This window comes from Pelobates fuscus, chromosome 4 (genome assembly GCF_036172605.1).
Source record: "Pelobates fuscus isolate aPelFus1 chromosome 4, aPelFus1.pri, whole genome shotgun sequence".
NCBI lineage: Eukaryota > Metazoa > Chordata > Amphibia > Anura > Pelobatidae > Pelobates > Pelobates fuscus.
This window is the reverse complement of record NC_086320.1, coordinates 21,468,460-21,486,392: the sequence shown is the minus strand read 5'-3', so window position 1 is coordinate 21,486,392 and position 17,933 is coordinate 21,468,460. Positions and strand designations below refer to the sequence as shown.

The 17,933-nt window shown below is 40.2% G+C and overlaps 8 non-coding genes across 8 annotated transcripts; all 8 read right to left on the bottom strand.

Annotated features, from left to right (window-relative positions):
* Positions 1–2,065: 2,065 nt before the first annotated feature.
* Positions 2,066–2,154, bottom strand: TRNAY-GUA (transfer RNA tyrosine (anticodon GUA)). The gene is given in 2 exon segments: positions 2,066–2,101; positions 2,118–2,154. It is a non-coding gene; the product is annotated as a tRNA-Tyr (tRNA).
* A 1,703-nt stretch (positions 2,155–3,857) lies between these two features.
* On the bottom strand, positions 3,858–3,946 carry TRNAY-GUA (transfer RNA tyrosine (anticodon GUA)). Its single transcript is given in 2 exon segments — positions 3,858–3,893; positions 3,910–3,946. It is a non-coding gene; the product is annotated as a tRNA-Tyr (tRNA).
* Positions 3,947–4,612: 666 nt separating this feature from the next.
* On the bottom strand, positions 4,613–4,701 carry TRNAY-GUA (transfer RNA tyrosine (anticodon GUA)). Its single transcript is given in 2 exon segments — positions 4,613–4,648; positions 4,665–4,701. It is a non-coding gene; the product is annotated as a tRNA-Tyr (tRNA).
* Positions 4,702–5,367: 666 nt separating this feature from the next.
* On the bottom strand, positions 5,368–5,456 carry TRNAY-GUA (transfer RNA tyrosine (anticodon GUA)). Its single transcript is given in 2 exon segments — positions 5,368–5,403; positions 5,420–5,456. It is a non-coding gene; the product is annotated as a tRNA-Tyr (tRNA).
* Positions 5,457–7,181: 1,725 nt separating this feature from the next.
* TRNAY-GUA (transfer RNA tyrosine (anticodon GUA)) lies at positions 7,182–7,270 on the bottom strand. Its single transcript is given in 2 exon segments — positions 7,182–7,217; positions 7,234–7,270. It is a non-coding gene; the product is annotated as a tRNA-Tyr (tRNA).
* A 1,185-nt stretch (positions 7,271–8,455) lies between these two features.
* TRNAY-GUA (transfer RNA tyrosine (anticodon GUA)) lies at positions 8,456–8,544 on the bottom strand. Its single transcript is given in 2 exon segments — positions 8,456–8,491; positions 8,508–8,544. It is a non-coding gene; the product is annotated as a tRNA-Tyr (tRNA).
* A 666-nt stretch (positions 8,545–9,210) lies between these two features.
* TRNAY-GUA (transfer RNA tyrosine (anticodon GUA)) lies at positions 9,211–9,299 on the bottom strand. The gene is given in 2 exon segments: positions 9,211–9,246; positions 9,263–9,299. It is a non-coding gene; the product is annotated as a tRNA-Tyr (tRNA).
* A 4,273-nt stretch (positions 9,300–13,572) lies between these two features.
* Positions 13,573–13,661, bottom strand: TRNAY-GUA (transfer RNA tyrosine (anticodon GUA)). Its single transcript is given in 2 exon segments — positions 13,573–13,608; positions 13,625–13,661. It is a non-coding gene; the product is annotated as a tRNA-Tyr (tRNA).
* Between the last annotated feature and the right edge of the window lie 4,272 nt (positions 13,662–17,933).

Genomic DNA, 17,933 nt, shown 5'->3' with positions numbered 1-17,933 from the left:
GCTTTGTTTCCGAACACCAGGACGATTGGGTCGGTCTGATTCCTTGGGCGGAGTTCGCACACAATAACCTTGTTTGCGATTCAACTCGCTCTAGCCCTTTCTTCATGAACTATGGCTTTCATCCTTCGATTTTTCCTTCGGTTTCCTCTTCTCAGGGGATACCGTCGGTTGATGATCATGTCGCCAACCTGAAGACATTATGGGATCAGACTCGGCAAATTCTGTTACATAGTTCCTCGTTGTTCAAGAAACACGCTGACAAGCATAGAAGAGCGGCTCCTGTTTTTGTCCCTGGGGATAGGGTATGGTTGAGTACTAAGAATGTTCGCCTAAAAGTTCCATCTATGAAATTTGCTCCTCGCTACATAGGCCCTTACAGGGTTCTCACTCGTATCAATCCGGTTGCGTATCGCCTGGCTCTGCCACCTGCCTTACGCATTCCTAACTCATTTCATGTCTCCTTGTTGAAACCTCTTATTTGCAACAAATTCTCCTCTAAGGTTTCCTCACCTCGTCCTGTTCAGGTGGAGGGTCGGGAGGAGTACGAGGTCAGCTCCATCATTGATTCCAGAATTTCGAGGGGAAAATTGCAATATCTGGTCAACTGGAGGGGATATGGTCCTGAGGAGAGGAGTTGGGTACCTCAGGAGGACGTTCATGCTTCTCGCCTTCGCAGAGCATTTCACCTCCGCTTCCCATCTCGCCCCGGTTCCTTCCGCCCGGTGGGCGTATCTGAGAGGGGGGGTACTGTCAGGGTACCTGAGGTCTCTACCTCTAAGGGAGGTAGAGACTTGGTGGTTTATCCGTCCAGGCGAGCTGCTCCCTCCGTTCCTCGCGGTTCATCCAGTCACTTAAACACCGGCCGCGAGGAATCCACGTCCTTTTCTAGCAGGACGCTCAATACGTGACGTCTTGACGCTATCACGAGCGACCTGCCACTCAAGTGTCCGATATCCAATCGGTACTTGTCAGAGGCGTGCTTACCATCCGGAGCCAGGGTATTTAAGCTTACTTCTCCCTTCAGCTCATTGCCCTGTCGTGGTTCTAGCTTGTCTAGTCACTCAGTGCTCTGGTATTCTCGTTTGCTCTATTTGGTTTTGACTCGGCTTGTTGTACTTTCCTGCTTCTCTGTTATCCCTTGACCCGGCTTGTCCCTCGCTTATCTGTCTTCTCGTTCCCTCGACCTCGGCTTGTCTCTGACTATTCTCTATTACTCTCGGTACGTTAGTCCGGCCATTCTAAGGCCCGGTATACGTACTATTCCACTCTTTGTACTCTGCGTGTTGGATCCCTGTCCCGATCCTGACACAAATGAAGCATGGCTTTTCTGCCCAAAACCAGTTCCACAGAGTCTTCTATCCTGGAGATAATTGGGAAGTAATCCAATTATCTCCAAGGACAGATGCAAAACTCCATTAAGCACATGGCAGTAAAAAGACACTAAAATACACAAGGTTACATTTATTACATAAAATACAGACATGCAACATACAGTCTAAGCACCCTTCATTTAAAAGAAGAAGAAGCCACTGGAGAATGCGGGCATCGATCCCGCTACCTCTCACATGCTAAGCGAGCGCTCTACCATTTGAGCTAATCCCCCACTTTTCCGCACTCATCTTTTGTAATGGCACCCTGGGCATAAAGGGGTGCCATTACAAAATGGGTAATGTAATTATCACAAGCAGAGAAATACAGTTTTTCCACATTATTCATAACTTTAAAAGTATGCATCACATTCACATAAAACTTACATTTTCAGAATCAGCATACTCCAAATACAAACATAGGTCAGAATCATACAAATTGGTCCAGTGGTTCAAAAGATAGGTCGTAGTCCTTTGTGACCAAATGAAGCATGGCTTTTCTGCCCAAAACCAGTTCCACAGAGTCTTCTATCCTGGAGATAATTGGGAAGTAATCCAATTATCTCCAAGGACAGATGCAAAACTCCATTAAGCACATGGCAGTAAAAAGACAGTAAAATACACAAGGTTACATTTATTACATAAAATACAGACATGCAACATACAGTCCTCTGCTCTACAAGAGAGAAAAGCAAATGTCCTTCGAGCCGGAATTGAACCAGCGACCTAAGGATTGCTATCATATACCAACTACAGTCCTCCGCTCTACCAGCTGAGCTATCGAAGGTAATTCGTGAGTTCACTCAATGTCAAAGTAGGACATTTTTGAAGAATCAGGTAAGCAGTTAAACATTTTGCAACATGCTGCTGTGGCAATGACATCCAGGTAAACAAAAAGTTCAACTAAGCACCCTTCATTTAAAAGAAGAAGCATCGATCCCGCTACCTCTCACATGCTAAGCGAGCACTCTACCATTTGAGCTAATCCCCCACTATTCCGCTCTCATCTTTTGTAATGGCACCCTGGGCATAAAGGGGTGCCATTACAAAATGGGTAATGTAATTATCACAAGCAGAGAAATACAGTTTTTCCACATTATTCATAACTTTAAAAGTATGCATCACATTCACATAAAACTTACATTTTCAGAATCAGCATACTCCAAATACAAATTGGTCCAGTGGTTCAAAAGATAGATCGTAGTCCTTTGTGAACAAATGAAGCATGGCTTTTCTGCCCAAAACCAGTTCCACAGAGTCTTCTATCCTGGAGATAATTGGGAAGTAATCCAATTATCTCCAAGGACAGATGCAAAACTCCATTAAGCACATGGCAGTAAAAAGACAGTAAAATACACAAGGTTACATTTATTACATAAAATACAGACATGCAACATACAGTCTAAGCACCCTTCATTTAAAAGAAGAAGAAGCCACTGGAGAATGCGGGCATCGATCCCGCTACCTCTCACATGCTAAGCGAGCGCTCTACCATTTGAGCTAATCCCCCACTTTTCCGCTCTCATCTTTTGTAATGGCACTTGGGCATAAAGGGGTGCCATTACAAAATGGGTAATGTAATTATCACAAGCAGAGAAATACAGTTTTTCCACATTATTCATAACTTTAAAAGTATGCATCACATTCACATAAAACTTACATTTTCAGAATCAGCATACTCCAAATACAAATTGGTCCAGTGGTTCAAAAGATAGATCGTAGTCCTTTGTGAACAAATGAAGCATGGCTTTTCTGCCCAAAACCAGTTCCACAGAGTCTTCTATCCTGGAGATAATTGGGAAGTAATCCAATTATCTCCAAGGACAGATGCAAAACTCCATTAAGCACATGGCAGTAAAAAGACAGTAAAATACACAAGGTTACATTTATTACATAAAATACAGATATGCAACATACAGTCTAAGCACCCTTCATTTAAAAGAAGAAGAAGCCACTGGAGAATGCGGGCATCGATCCCGCTACCTCTCACATGCTAAGCGAGCGCTCTACCATTTGAGCTAATCCCCCACTTTTCCGCACTCATCTTTTGTAATGGCACCCTGGGCATAAAGGGGTGCCATTACAAAATGGGTAATGTAATTATCACAAGCAGAGAAATACAGTTTTTCCACATTATTCATAACTTTAAAAGTATGCATCACATTCACATAAAACTTACATTTTCAGAATCAGCATACTCCAAATACAAACATAGGTCAGAATCATACAAATTGGTCCAGTGGTTCAAAAGATAGATCGTAGTCCTTTGTGACCAAATGAAGCATGGCTTTTCTGCCCAAAACCAGTTCCACAGAGTCTTCTATCCTGGAGATAATTGGGAAGTAATCAAATTATCTCCAAGGACAGATGCAAAACTCCATTAAGCACATGGCAGTAAAAAGACAGTAAAATACACAAGGTTACATTTATTACATAAAATACAGACATGCAACATACAGTCCTCTGCTCTACAAGAGAGAAAAGCAAATGTCCTTCGAGCCGGAATTGAACCAGCGACCTAAGGATTGCTATCATATACCAACTACAGTCCTCCGCTCTACCAGCTGAGCTATCGAAGGTAATTCGTGAGTTCACTCAATGTCAAAGTAGGACATTTTTGAAGAATCAGGTAAGCAGTTAAACATTTTGCAACATGCTGCTGTGGCAATGACATCCAGGTAAACAAAAAATTCAACTAAGCACCCTTCATTTAAAAGAAAAAGCATCGATCCCGCTACCTCTCACATGCTAAGCGAGCACTCTACCATTTGAGCTAATCCCCCACTATTCCGCTCTCATCTTTTGTAATGGCACCCTGGGCATAAAGGGGTGCCATTACAAAATGGGTAATGTAATTATCACAAGCAGAGAAATACAGTTTTTCCACATTATTCATAACTTTAAAAGTATGCATCACATTCACATAAAACTTACATTTTCAGAATCAGCATACTCCAAATACAAACATACGTCAAAATCATACAAATTGGTCCAGTGGTTCAAAAGATAGATCGTAGTCCTTTGTGACCAAATGAAGCATGGCTTTTCTGCCCAAAACCAGTTCCACAGAGTCTTCTATCCTGGAGATAATTGGGAAGTAATCCAATTATCTCCAAGGACAGATGCAAAACTCCATTAAGCACATGGCAGTAAAAAGACAGTAAAATACACAAGGTTAATTTTATTACATAAAATACAGACATGCAACATACAGTCCTCTGCTCTACAAGAGAGAAAAGCAAATGTCCTTCGAGCCGGAATTGAACCAGCGACCTAAGGATTGCTATCATATACCAACTACAGTCCTCCGCTCTACCAGCTGAGCTATCGAAGGTAATTCGTGAGTTCACTCAATGTCAAAGTAGGACATTTTTGAAGAATCAGGTAAGCAGTTAAACATTTTGCAACATGCGGCTGTGGCAATGACATCCAGGTAAACAAAAAGTTCAACTAAACACCCTTCATTTAAAAGAAGAAGCATCGATCCCGCTACCTCTCACATGCTAAGCGAGCACTCTACCATTTGAGCTAATCCCCCACTATTCCGCTCTCATCTTTTGTAATGGCACCCTGGGCATAAAGGGGTGCCATTACAAAATGGGTAATGTAATTATCACAAGCAGAGAAATACAGTTTTTCCACATTATTCATAACTTTAAAAGTATGCATCACATTCACATAAAACTTACATTTTCAGAATCAGCATACTCCAAATACAAACATAGGTCAGAATCATACAAATTGGTCCAGTGGTTCAAAAGATAGATCGTAGTCCTTTGTGACCAAATGAAGCATGGCTTTTCTGCCCAAAACCAGTTCCACAGAGTCTTCTATCCTGGAGATAATTGGGAAGTAATCCAATTATCTCCAAGGACAGATGCAAAACTCCGTTAAGCACATGGCAGTAAAAAGACAGTAAAATACACAAGGTTACATTTATTACATAAAATACAGACATGCAACATACAGTCCTCTGCTCTACAAGAGAGAAAAGCAAATGTCCTTCGAGCCGGAATTGAACCAGCGACCTAAGGATTGCTATCATATACCAACTACAGTCCTCCGCTCTACCAGCTGAGCTATCGAAGGTAATTCGTGAGTTCACTCAATGTCAAAGTAGGACATTTTTGAAGAATCAGGTAAGCAGTTAAACATTTTGCAACATGCTGCTGTGGCAATGACATCCAGGTAAACAAAAAGTTCAACTAAGCACCCTTCATTTAAAAGAAGAAGCATCGATCCCGCTACCTCTCACATGCTAAGCGAGCACTCTACCATTTGAGCTAATCCCCCACTATTCCGCTCTCATCTTTTGTAATGGCACCCTGGGCATAAAGGGGTGCCATTACAAAATGGGTAATGTAATTATCACAAGCAGAGAAATACAGTTTTTCCACATTATTCATAACTTTAAAAGTATGCATCACATTCACATAAAACTTACATTTTCAGAATCAGCATACTCCAAATACAAACATAGGTCAGAATCATACAAATTGGTCCAGTGGTTCAAAAGATAGATCGTAGTCCTTTGTGACCAAATGAAGCATGGCTTTTCTGCCCAAAACCAGTTCCACAGAGTCTTCTATCCTGGAGATAATTGGGAAGTAATCCAATTATCTCCAAGGACAGATGCAAAACTCCATTAAGCACATGGCAGTAAAAAGACAGTAAAATACACAAGGTTACATTTATTACATAAAATACAGACATTCAACATACAGTCTAAGCACCCTTCATTTAAAAGAAGAAGCAGCCACTGGAGAATGCGGGCATCGATCCTGCTACCTCTCACATGCTAAGCGAGCGCTCTACCATTTGAGCTAATCCCCCACTTTTCCGCTCTCATCTTTTGTAATGGCACCCTGGGCATAAAGGGGTGCCATTACAAAATGGGTAATGTAATTATCACAAGCAGAGAAATACAGTTTTTCCACATTATTCATAACTTTAAAAGTATGCATCACATTCACATAAAACTTACATTTTCAGAATCAGCATACTCCAAATACAAATTGGTCCAGTGGTTCAAAAGATAGATCGTAGTCCTTTGTGAACAAATGAAGCATGGCTTTTCTGCCCAAAACCAGTTCCACAGAGTCTTCTATCCTGGAGATAATTGAGAAGTAATCCAATTATCTCCAAGGACAGATGCAAAACTCCATTAAGCACATGGCAGTAAAAAGACAGTAAAATACACAAGGTTACATTTATTACATAAAATACAGACATGCAACATACAGTCTAAGCACCCTTCATTTAAAAGAAGAAGAAGCCACTGGAGAATGCGGGCATCGATCCCGCTACCTCTCACATGCTAAGCGAGCGCTCTACCATTTGAGCTAATCCCCCACTTTTCCGCACTCATCTTTTGTAATGGCACCCTGGGCATAAAGGGGTGCCATTACAAAATGGGTAATGTAATTATCACAAGCAGAGAAATACAGTTTTTCCACATTATTCATAACTTTAAAAGTATGCATCACATTCACATAAAACTTACATTTTCAGAATCAGCATACTCCAAATACAAACATAGGTCAGAATCATACAAATTGGTCCAGTGGTTCAAAAGATAGATCGTAGTCCTTTGTGACCAAATGAAGCATGGCTTTTCTGCCCAAAACCAGTTCCACAGAGTCTTCTATCCTGGAGATAATTGGGAAGTAATCCAATTATCTCCAAGGACAGATGCAAAACTCCGTTAAGCACATGGCAGTAAAAAGACAGTAAAATACACAAGGTTACATTTATTACATAAAATACAGACATGCAACATACAGTCCTCTGCTCTACAAGAGAGAAAAACAAATGTCCTTCGAGCCGGAATTGAACCAGCGACCTAAGGATTGCTATCATATACCAACTACAGTCCTCCGCTCTACCAGCTGAGCTATCGAAGGTAATTTGTGAGTTCACTCAATGTCAAAGTAGGACATTTTTGAAGAATCAGGTAAGCAGTTAAACATTTTGCAACATGCTGCTGTGGCAATGACATCCAGGTAAACAAAAAGTTCAACTAAGCACCCTTCATTTAAAAGAAGAAGCATCGATCCCGCTACCTCTCACATGCTAAGCGAGCACTCTACCATTTGAGCTAATCCCCCACTTTTCCGCTCTCATCTTTTGTAATGGCACCCTGGGCATAAAGGGGTGCCATTACAAAATGGGTAATGTAATTATCACAAGCAGAGAAATACAGTTTTTCCACATTATTCATAACTTTAAAAGTATGCATCACATTCACATAAAACTTACATTTTCAGAATCAGCATACTCCAAATACAAATTGGTCCAGTGGTTCAAAAGATAGATCATAGTCCTTTGTGAACAAATGAAGCATGGCTTTTCTGCCCAAAACCAGTTCCACAGAGTCTTCTATCCTGGAGATAATTGAGAAGTAATCCAATTATCTCCAAGGACAGATGCAAAACTCCATTAAGCACATGGCAGTAAAAAGACAGTAAAATACACAAGGTTACATTTATTACATAAAATACAGACATGCAACATACAGTCTAAGCACCCTTCATTTAAAAGAAGAAGAAGCCACTGGAGAATGCGGGCATCGATCCCGCTACCTCTCACATGCTAAGCGAGCGCTCTACCATTTGAGCTAATCCCCCACTTTTCCGCACTCATCTTTTGTAATGGCACCCTGGGCATAAAGGGGTGCCATTACAAAATGGGTAATGTAATTATCACAAGCAGAGAAATACAGTTTTTCCACATTATTCATAACTTTAAAAGTATGCATCACATTCACATAAAACTTACATTTTCAGAATCAGCATACTCCAAATACAAACATAGGTCAGAATCATACAAATTGGTCCAGTGGTTCAAAAGATAGATCGTAGTCCTTTGTGACCAAATGAAGCATGGCTTTTCTGCCCAAAACCAGTTCCACAGAGTCTTCTATCCTGGAGATAATTGGGAAGTAATCCAATTATCTCCAAGGACAGATGCAAAACTCCGTTAAGCACATGGCAGTAAAAAGACAGTAAAATACACAAGGTTACATTTATTACATAAAATACAGACATGCAACATACAGTCCTCTGCTCTACAAGAGAGAAAAACAAATGTCCTTCGAGCCGGAATTGAACCAGCGACCTAAGGATTGCTATCATATACCAACTACAGTCCTCCGCTCTACCAGCTGAGCTATCGAAGGTAATTTGTGAGTTCACTCAATGTCAAAGTAGGACATTTTTGAAGAATCAGGTAAGCAGTTAAACATTTTGCAACATGCTGCTGTGGCAATGACATCCAGGTAAACAAAAAGTTCAACTAAGCACCCTTCATTTAAAAGAAGAAGCATCGATCCCGCTACCTCTCACATGCTAAGCGAGCACTCTACCATTTGAGCTAATCCCCCACTTTTCCGCACTCATCTTTTGTAATGGCACCCTGGGCATAAAGGGGTGCCATTACAAAATGGGTAATGTAATTATCACAAGCAGAGAAATACAGTTTTTCCACATTATTCATAACTTTAAAAGTATGCATCACATTCACATAAAACTTACATTTTCAGAATCAGCATACTCCAAATACAAACATAGGTCAGAATCATACAAATTGGTCCAGTGGTTCAAAAGATAGATCGTAGTCCTTTGTGACCAAATGAAGCATGGCTTTTCTGCCCAAAACCAGTTCCACAGAGTCTTCTATCCTGGAGATAATTGGGAAGTAATCCAATTATCTCCAAGGACAGATGCAAAACTCCATTAAGCACATGGCAGTAAAAAGACAGTAAAATACACAAGGTTACATTTATTACATAAAATACAGACATGCAACATACAGTCCTCTGCTCTACAAGAGAGAAAAGCAGATGTCCTTCGAGCCGGAATTGAACCAGCGACCTAAGGATTGCTATCATATACCAACTACAGTCCTCCGCTCTACCAGCTGAGCTATCGAAGGTAATTCGAGAGTTCACTCAATGTCAAAGTAGGACATTTTTGAAGAATCAGGTAAGCAGTTAAACATTTTGCAACATGCTGCTGTGGCAATGACATCCAGGTAAACAAAAAGTTCAACTAAGCACCCTTCATTTAAAAGAAGAAGCATCGATCCCGCTACCTCTCACATGCTAAGCGAGCACTCTACCATTTGAGCTAATCCCCCACTATTCCGCTCTCATCTTTTGTAATGGCACCCTGGGCATAAAGGGGTGCCATTACAAAATGGGTAATGTAATTATCACAAGCAGAGAAATACAGTTTTTCCACATTATTCATAACTTTAAAAGTATGCATCACATTCACATAAAACTTACATTTTCAGAATCAGCATACTCCAAATACAAATTGGTCCAGTGGTTCAAAAGATAGATCGTAGTCCTTTGTGAACAAATGAAGCATGGCTTTTCTGCCCAAAACCAGTTCCACAGAGTCTTCTATCCTGGAGATAATTGAGAAGTAATCCAATTATCTCCAAGGACAGATACAAAACTCCATTAAGCACATGGCAGTAAAAAGACAGTAAAATACACAAGGTTACATTTATTACATAAAATACAGACATGCAACATACAGTCTAAGCACCCTTCATTTAAACGAAGAAGAAGCCACTGGAGAATGCGGGCATCGATCCCGCTACCTCTCACATGCTAAGCGAGCGCTCTACCATTTGAGCTAATCCCCCACTTTTCCGCACTCATCTTTTGTAATGGCACCCTGGGCATAAAGGGGTGCCATTACAAAATGGGTAATGTAATTATCACAAGCAGAGAAATACAGTTTTTCCACATTATTCATAACTTTAAAAGTATGCATCACATTCACATAAAACTTACATTTTCAGAATCAGCATACTCCAAATACAAACATAGGTCAGAATCATACAAATTGGTCCAGTGGTTCAAAAGATAGATCGTAGTCCTTTGTGACCAAATGAAGCATGGCTTTTCTGCCCAAAACCAGTTCCACAGAGTCTTCTATCCTGGAGATAATTGGGAAGTAATCCAATTATCTCCAAGGACAGATGCAAAACTCCATTAAGCACATGGCAGTAAAAAGACAGTAAAATACACAAGGTTACATTTATTACATAAAATACAGACATGCAACATACAGTCTTAGCACCCTTCATTTAAAAGAAGAAGCAGCCACTGGAGAATGCGGGCATCGATCCCGCTACCTCTCACATGCTAAGCGAGCGCTCTACCATTTGAGCTAATCCCCCACTTTTCCGCTCTCATCTTTTGTAATGGCACCCTGGGCATAAAGGGGTGCCATTACAAAATGGGTAATGTAATTATCACAAGCAGAGAAATACAGTTTTTCCACATTATTCATAACTTTAAAAGTATGCATCACATTCACATAAAACTTACATTTTCAGAATCAGCATACTCCAAATACAAACATAGGTCAGAATCATACAAATTGGTCCAGTGGTTCAAAAGATAGATCGTAGTCCTTTGTGACCAAATGAAGCATGGCTTTTCTGCCCAAAACCAGTTCCACAGAGTCTTCTATCCTGGAGATAATTGGGAAGTAATCCAATTATCTCCAAGGACAGATGCAAAACTCCGTTAAGCACATGGCAGTAAAAAGACAGTAAAATACACAAGGTTACATTTATTACATAAAATACAGACATGCAACATACAGTCCTCTGCTCTACAAGAGAGAAAAACAAATGTCCTTCGAGCCAGAATTGACCCAGCGACCTAAGGATTGCTATCATATACCAACTACAGTCCTCCGCTCTACCAGCTGAGCTATCGAAGGTAATTCGTGAGTTCACTCAATGTCAAAGTAGGACATTTTTGAAGAATCAGGTAAGCAGTTAAACATTTTGCAACATGCTGCTGTGGCAATGACATCCAGGTAAACAAAAAGTTCAACTAAGCACCCTTCATTTAAAAGAAGAAGCATCGATCCCGCTACCTCTCACATGCTAAGCGAGCACTCTACCATTTGAGCTAATCCCCCACTTTTCCGCTCTCATCTTTTGTAATGGCACCCTGGGCATAAAGGGGTGCCATTACAAAATGGGTAATGTAATTATCACAAGCAGAGAAATACAGTTTTTCCACATTATTCATAACTTTAAAAGTATGCATCACATTCACATAAAACTTACATTTTCAGAATCAGCATACTCCAAATACAAATTGGTCCAGTGGTTCAAAAGATAGATCGTAGTCCTTTGTGAACAAATGAAGCATGGCTTTTCTGCCCAAAACCAGTTCCACAGAGTCTTCTATCCTGGAGATAATTGAGAAGTAATCCAATTATCTCCAAGGACAGATGCAAAACTCCATTAAGCACATGGCAGTAAAAAGACAGTAAAATACACAAGGTTACATTTATTACATAAAATACAGACATGCAACATACAGTCTAAGCACCCTTCATTTAAAAGAAGAAGAAGCCACTGGAGAATGCGGGCATCGATCCCGCTACCTCTCACATGCTAAGCGAGCGCTCTACCATTTGAGCTAATCCCCCACTTTTCCGCACTCATCTTTTGTAATGGCACCCTGGGCATAAAGGGGTGCCATTACAAAATGGGTAATGTAATTATCACAAGCAGAGAAATACAGTTTTTCCACATTATTCATAACTTTAAAAGTATGCATCACATTCACATAAAACTTACATTTTCAGAATCAGCATACTCCAAATACAAACATAGGTCAGAATCATACAAATTGGTCCAGTGGTTCAAAAGATAGATCGTAGTCCTTTGTGACCAAATGAAGCATGGCTTTTCTGCCCAAAACCAGTTCCACAGAGTCTTCTATCCTGGAGATAATTGGGAAGTAATCCAATTATCTCCAAGGACAGATGCAAAACTCCGTTAAGCACATGGCAGTAAAAAGACAGTAAAATACACAAGGTTACATTTATTACATAAAATACAGACATGCAACATACAGTCCTCTGCTCTACAAGAGAGAAAAACAAATGTCCTTCGAGCCGGAATTGACCCAGCGACCTAAGGATTGCTATCATATACCAACTACAGTCCTCCGCTCTACCAGCTGAGCTATCGAAGGTAATTCGTGAGTTCACTCAATGTCAAAGTAGGACATTTTTGAAGAATCAGGTAAGCAGTTAAACATTTTGCAACATGCTGCTGTGGCAATGACATCCAGGTAAACAAAAAGTTCAACTAAGCACCCTTCATTTAAAAGAAGAAGCATCGATCCCGCTACCTCTCACATGCTAAGCGAGCACTCTACCATTTGAGCTAATCCCCCACTTTTCCGCTCTCATCTTTTGTAATGGCACCCTGGGCATAAAGGGGTGCCATTACAAAATGGGTAATGTAATTATCACAAGCAGAGAAATACAGTTTTTCCACATTATTCATAACTTTAAAAGTATGCATCACATTCACATAAAACTTACATTTTCAGAATCAGCATACTCCAAATACAAATTGGTCCAGTGGTTCAAAAGATAGATCGTAGTCCTTTGTGAACAAATGAAGCATGGCTTTTCTGCCCAAAACCAGTTCCACAGAGTCTTCTATCCTGGAGATAATTGAGAAGTAATCCAATTATCTCCAAGGACAGATGCAAAACTCCATTAAGCACATGGCAGTAAAAAGACAGTAAAATACACAAGGTTACATTTATTACATAAAATACAGACATGCAACATACAGTCTAAGCACCCTTCATTTAAAAGAAGAAGAAGCCACTGGAGAATGCGGGCATCGATCCCGCTACCTCTCACATGCTAAGCGAGCGCTCTACCATTTGAGCTAATCCCCCACTTTTCCGCACTCATCTTTTGTAATGGCACCCTGGGCATAAAGGGGTGCCATTACAAAATGGGTAATGTAATTATCACAAGCAGAGAAATACAGTTTTTCCACATTATTCATAACTTTAAAAGTATGCATCACATTCACATAAAACTTACATTTTCAGAATCAGCATACTCCAAATACAAACATAGGTCAGAATCATACAAATTGGTCCAGTGGTTCAAAAGATAGATCGTAGTCCTTTGTGACCAAATGAAGCATGGCTTTTCTGCCCAAAACCAGTTCCACAGAGTCTTCTATCCTGGAGATAATTGGGAAGTAATCCAATTATCTCCAAGGACAGATGCAAAACTCCATTAAGCACATGGCAGTAAAAAGACAGTAAAATACACAAGGTTACATTTATTACATAAAATACAGACATGCAACATACAGTCCTCTGCTCTACAAGAGAGAAAAGCAAATGTCCTTCGAGCCGGAATTGAACCAGCGACCTAAGGATTGCTATCATATACCAACTACAGTCCTCCGCTCTACCAGCTGAGCTATCGAAGGTAATTCGTGAGTTCACTCAATGTCAAAGTAGGACATTTTTGAAGAATCAGGTAAGCAGTTAAACATTTTGCAACATGCTGCTGTGGCAATGACATCCAGGTAAACAAAAAGTTCAACTAAGCACCCTTCATTTAAAAGAAGAAGCATCGATCCCGCTACCTCTCACATGCTAAGCGAGCACTCTACCATTTGAGCTAATCCCCCACTATTCCGCTCTCATCTTTTGTAATGGCACCCTGGGCATAAAGGGGTGCCATTACAAAATGGGTAATGTAATTATCACAAGCAGAGAAATACAGTTTTTCCACATTATTCATAACTTTAAAAGTATGCATCACATTCACATAAAACTTACATTTTCAGAATCAGCATACTCCAAATACAAATTGGTCCAGTGGTTCAAAAGATAGATCGTAGTCCTTTGTGAACAAATGAAGCATGGCTTTTCTGCCCAAAACCAGTTCCACAGAGTCTTCTATCCTGGAGATAATTGAGAAGTAATCCAATTATCTCCAAGGACAGATGCAAAACTCCATTAAGCACATGGCAGTAAAAAGACAGTAAAATACACAAGGTTACATTTATTACATAAAATACAGACATGCAACATACAGTCTAAGCACCCTTCATTTAAACGAAGAAGAAGCCACTGGAGAATGCGGGCATCGATCCCGCTACCTCTCACATGCTAAGCGAGCGCTCTACCATTTGAGCTAATCCCCCACTTTTCCGCACTCATCTTTTGTAATGGCACCCTGGGCATAAAGGGGTGCCATTACAAAATGGGTAATGTAATTATCACAAGCAGAGAAATACAGTTTTTCCACATTATTCATAACTTTAAAAGTATGCATCACATTCACATAAAACTTACATTTTCAGAATCAGCATACTCCAAATACAAACATAGGTCAGAATCATACAAATTGGTCCAGTGGTTCAAAAGATAGATCGTAGTCCTTTGTGACCAAATGAAGCATGGCTTTTCTGCCCAAAACCAGTTCCACAGAGTCTTCTATCCTGGAGATAATTGGGAAGTAATCCAATTATCTCCAAGGACAGATGCAAAACTCCATTAAGCACATGGCAGTAAAAAGACAGTAAAATACACAAGGTTACATTTATTACATAAAATACAGACATGCAACATACAGTCTTAGCACCCTTCATTTAAAAGAAGAAGCAGCCACTGGAGAATGCGGGCATCGATCCCGCTACCTCTCACATGCTAAGCGAGCGCTCTACCATTTGAGCTAATCCCCCACTTTTCCGCTCTCATCTTTTGTAATGGCACCCTGGGCATAAAGGGGTGCCATTACAAAATGGGTAATGTAATTATCACAAGCAGAGAAATACAGTTTTTCCACATTATTCATAACTTTAAAAGTATGCATCACATTCACATAAAACTTACATTTTCAGAATCAGCATACTCCAAATACAAACATAGGTCAGAATCATACAAATTGGTCCAGTGGTTCAAAAGATAGATCGTAGTCCTTTGTGACCAAATGAAGCATGGCTTTTCTGCCCAAAACCAGTTCCACAGAGTCTTCTATCCTGGAGATAATTGGGAAGTAATCCAATTATCTCCAAGGACAGATGCAAAACTCCGTTAAGCACATGGCAGTAAAAAGACAGTAAAATACACAAGGTTACATTTATTACATAAAATACAGACATGCAACATACAGTCCTCTGCTCTACAAGAGAGAAAAACAAATGTCCTTCGAGCCGGAATTGACCCAGCGACCTAATTATAGCTATCATATACCAACTACAGTCCTCCGCTCTACCAGCTGAGCTATCGAAGGTAATTCGTGAGTTCACTCAATGTCAAAGTAGGACATTTTTGAAGAATCAGGTAAGCAGTTAAACATTTTGCAACATGCTGCTGTGGCAATGACATCCAGGTAAACAAAAAGTTCAACTAAGCACCCTTCATTTAAAAGAAGAAGCATCGATCCCGCTACCTCTCACATGCTAAGCGAGCACTCTACCATTTGAGCTAATCCCCCACTATTCCGCTCTCATCTTTTGTAATGGCACCCTGGGCATAAAGGGGTGCCATTACAAAATGGGTAATGTAATTATCACAAGCAGAGAAATACAGTTTTTCCACATTATTCATAACTTTAAAAGTATGCATCACATTCACATAAAACTTACATTTTCAGAATCAGCATACTCCAAATACAAACATAGGTCAGAATCATACAAATTGGTCCAGTGGTTCAAAAGATAGATCGTAGTCCTTTGTGACCAAATGAAGCATGGCTTTTCTGCCCAAAACCAGTTCCACAGAGTCTTCTATCCTGGAGATAATTGGGAAGTAATCCAATTATCTCCAAGGACAGATGCAAAACTCCATTAAGCACATGGCAGTAATTAGACAGTAAAATACACAAGGTTACATTTATTACATAAAATACAGACATGCAACATACAGTCCTCTGCTCTACAAGAGAGAAAAGCAAATGTCCTTCGAGCCGGAATTGAACCAGCGACCTAAGGATTGCTATCATATACCAACTACAGTCCTCCGGTCTACCAGCTGAGCTATCGAAGGTAATTCGTGAGTTCACTCAATGTCAAAGTAGGACTTTTTTGAAGAATCAGGTAAGCAGTTAAACATTTTGCAACATGCTGCTGTGGCAATGACATCCAGGTAAACAAAAAGCTCAACTAAGCACCCTTCATTTAAAAGAAGAAGCATCGATCCCGCTACCTCTCACATGCTAAGCGAGCACTCTACCATTTGAGCTAATCCCCCACTATTCCGCTCTCATCTTTTGTAATGGCACCCTGGGCATAAAGGGGTGCCATTACAAAATGGGTAATGTAATTATCACAAGCAGAGAAATACAGTTTTTCCACATTATTCATAACTTTAAAAGTATGCATCACATTCACATAAAACTTACATTTTCAGAATCAGCATACTCCAAATACAAACATAGGTCAGAATCATACAAATTGGTCCAGTGGTTCAAAAGATAGATCGTAGTCCTTTGTGACCAAATGAAGCATGGCTTTTCTGCCCAAAACCAGTTCCACAGAGTCTTCTATCCTGGAGATAATTGGGAAGTAATCCAATTATCTCCAAGGACAGATGCAAAACTCCGTTAAGCACATGGCAGTAAAAAGACAGTAAAATACACAAGGTTACATTTATTACATAAAATACAGACATGCAACATACAGTCCTCTGCTCTACAAGAGAGAAAAGCAAATGTCCTTCGAGCCGGAATTGAACCAGCGACCTAAGGATTGCTATCATATACCAACTACAGTCCTCCGCTCTACTAGCTGAGCTATCGAAGGTAATTTGTGAGTTCACTCAATGTCAAAGTAGGACATTTTTGAAGAATCAGGTAAGCAGTTAAACATTTTGCAACATGCTGCTGTGGCAATGACATCCAGGTAAACAAAAAGCTCAACTAAGCACCCTTCATTTAAAAGAAGAAGCATCGATCCCGCTACCTCTCACATGCTAAGCGAGCACTCTACCATTTGAGCTAATCCCCCACTATTCCGCTCTCATCTTTTGTAATGGCACCCTGGGCATAAAGGGGTGCCATTACAAAATGGGTAATGTAATTATCACAAGCAGAGAAATACAGTTTTTCCACATTATTCATAACTTTAAAAGTATGCATCACATTCACATAAAACTTACATTTTCAGAATCAGCATACTCCAAATACAAACATAGGTCAGAATCATACAAATTGGTCCAGTGGTTCAAAAGATAGATCGTAGTCCTTTGTGACCAAATGAAGCATGGCTTTTCTGCCCAAAACCAGTTCCACAGAGTCTTCTATCCTGGAGATAATTGGGAAGTAATCCAATTATCTCCAAGGACAGATGCAAAACTCCGTTAAGCACATGGCAGTAAAAAGACAGTAAAATACACAAGGTTACATTTATTACATAAAATACAGACATGCAACATACAGTCCTCTGCTCTACAAGAGAGAAAAGCAAATGTCCTTCGAGCCGGAATTGCACCAGCGACCTAAGGATTGCTATCATATACCAACTACAGTCCTCCGCTCTACTAGCTGAGCTATCGAAGGTAATTTGTGAGTTCACTCAATGTCAAAGTAGGACATTTTTGAAGAATCAGGTAAGCAGTTAAACATTTTGCAACATGCTGCTGTGGCAATGACATCCAGGTAAACAAAAAGCTCAACTAAGCACCCTTCATTTAAAAGAAGAAGCATCGATCCCGCTACCTCTCACATGCTAAGCGAGCACTCTACCATTTGA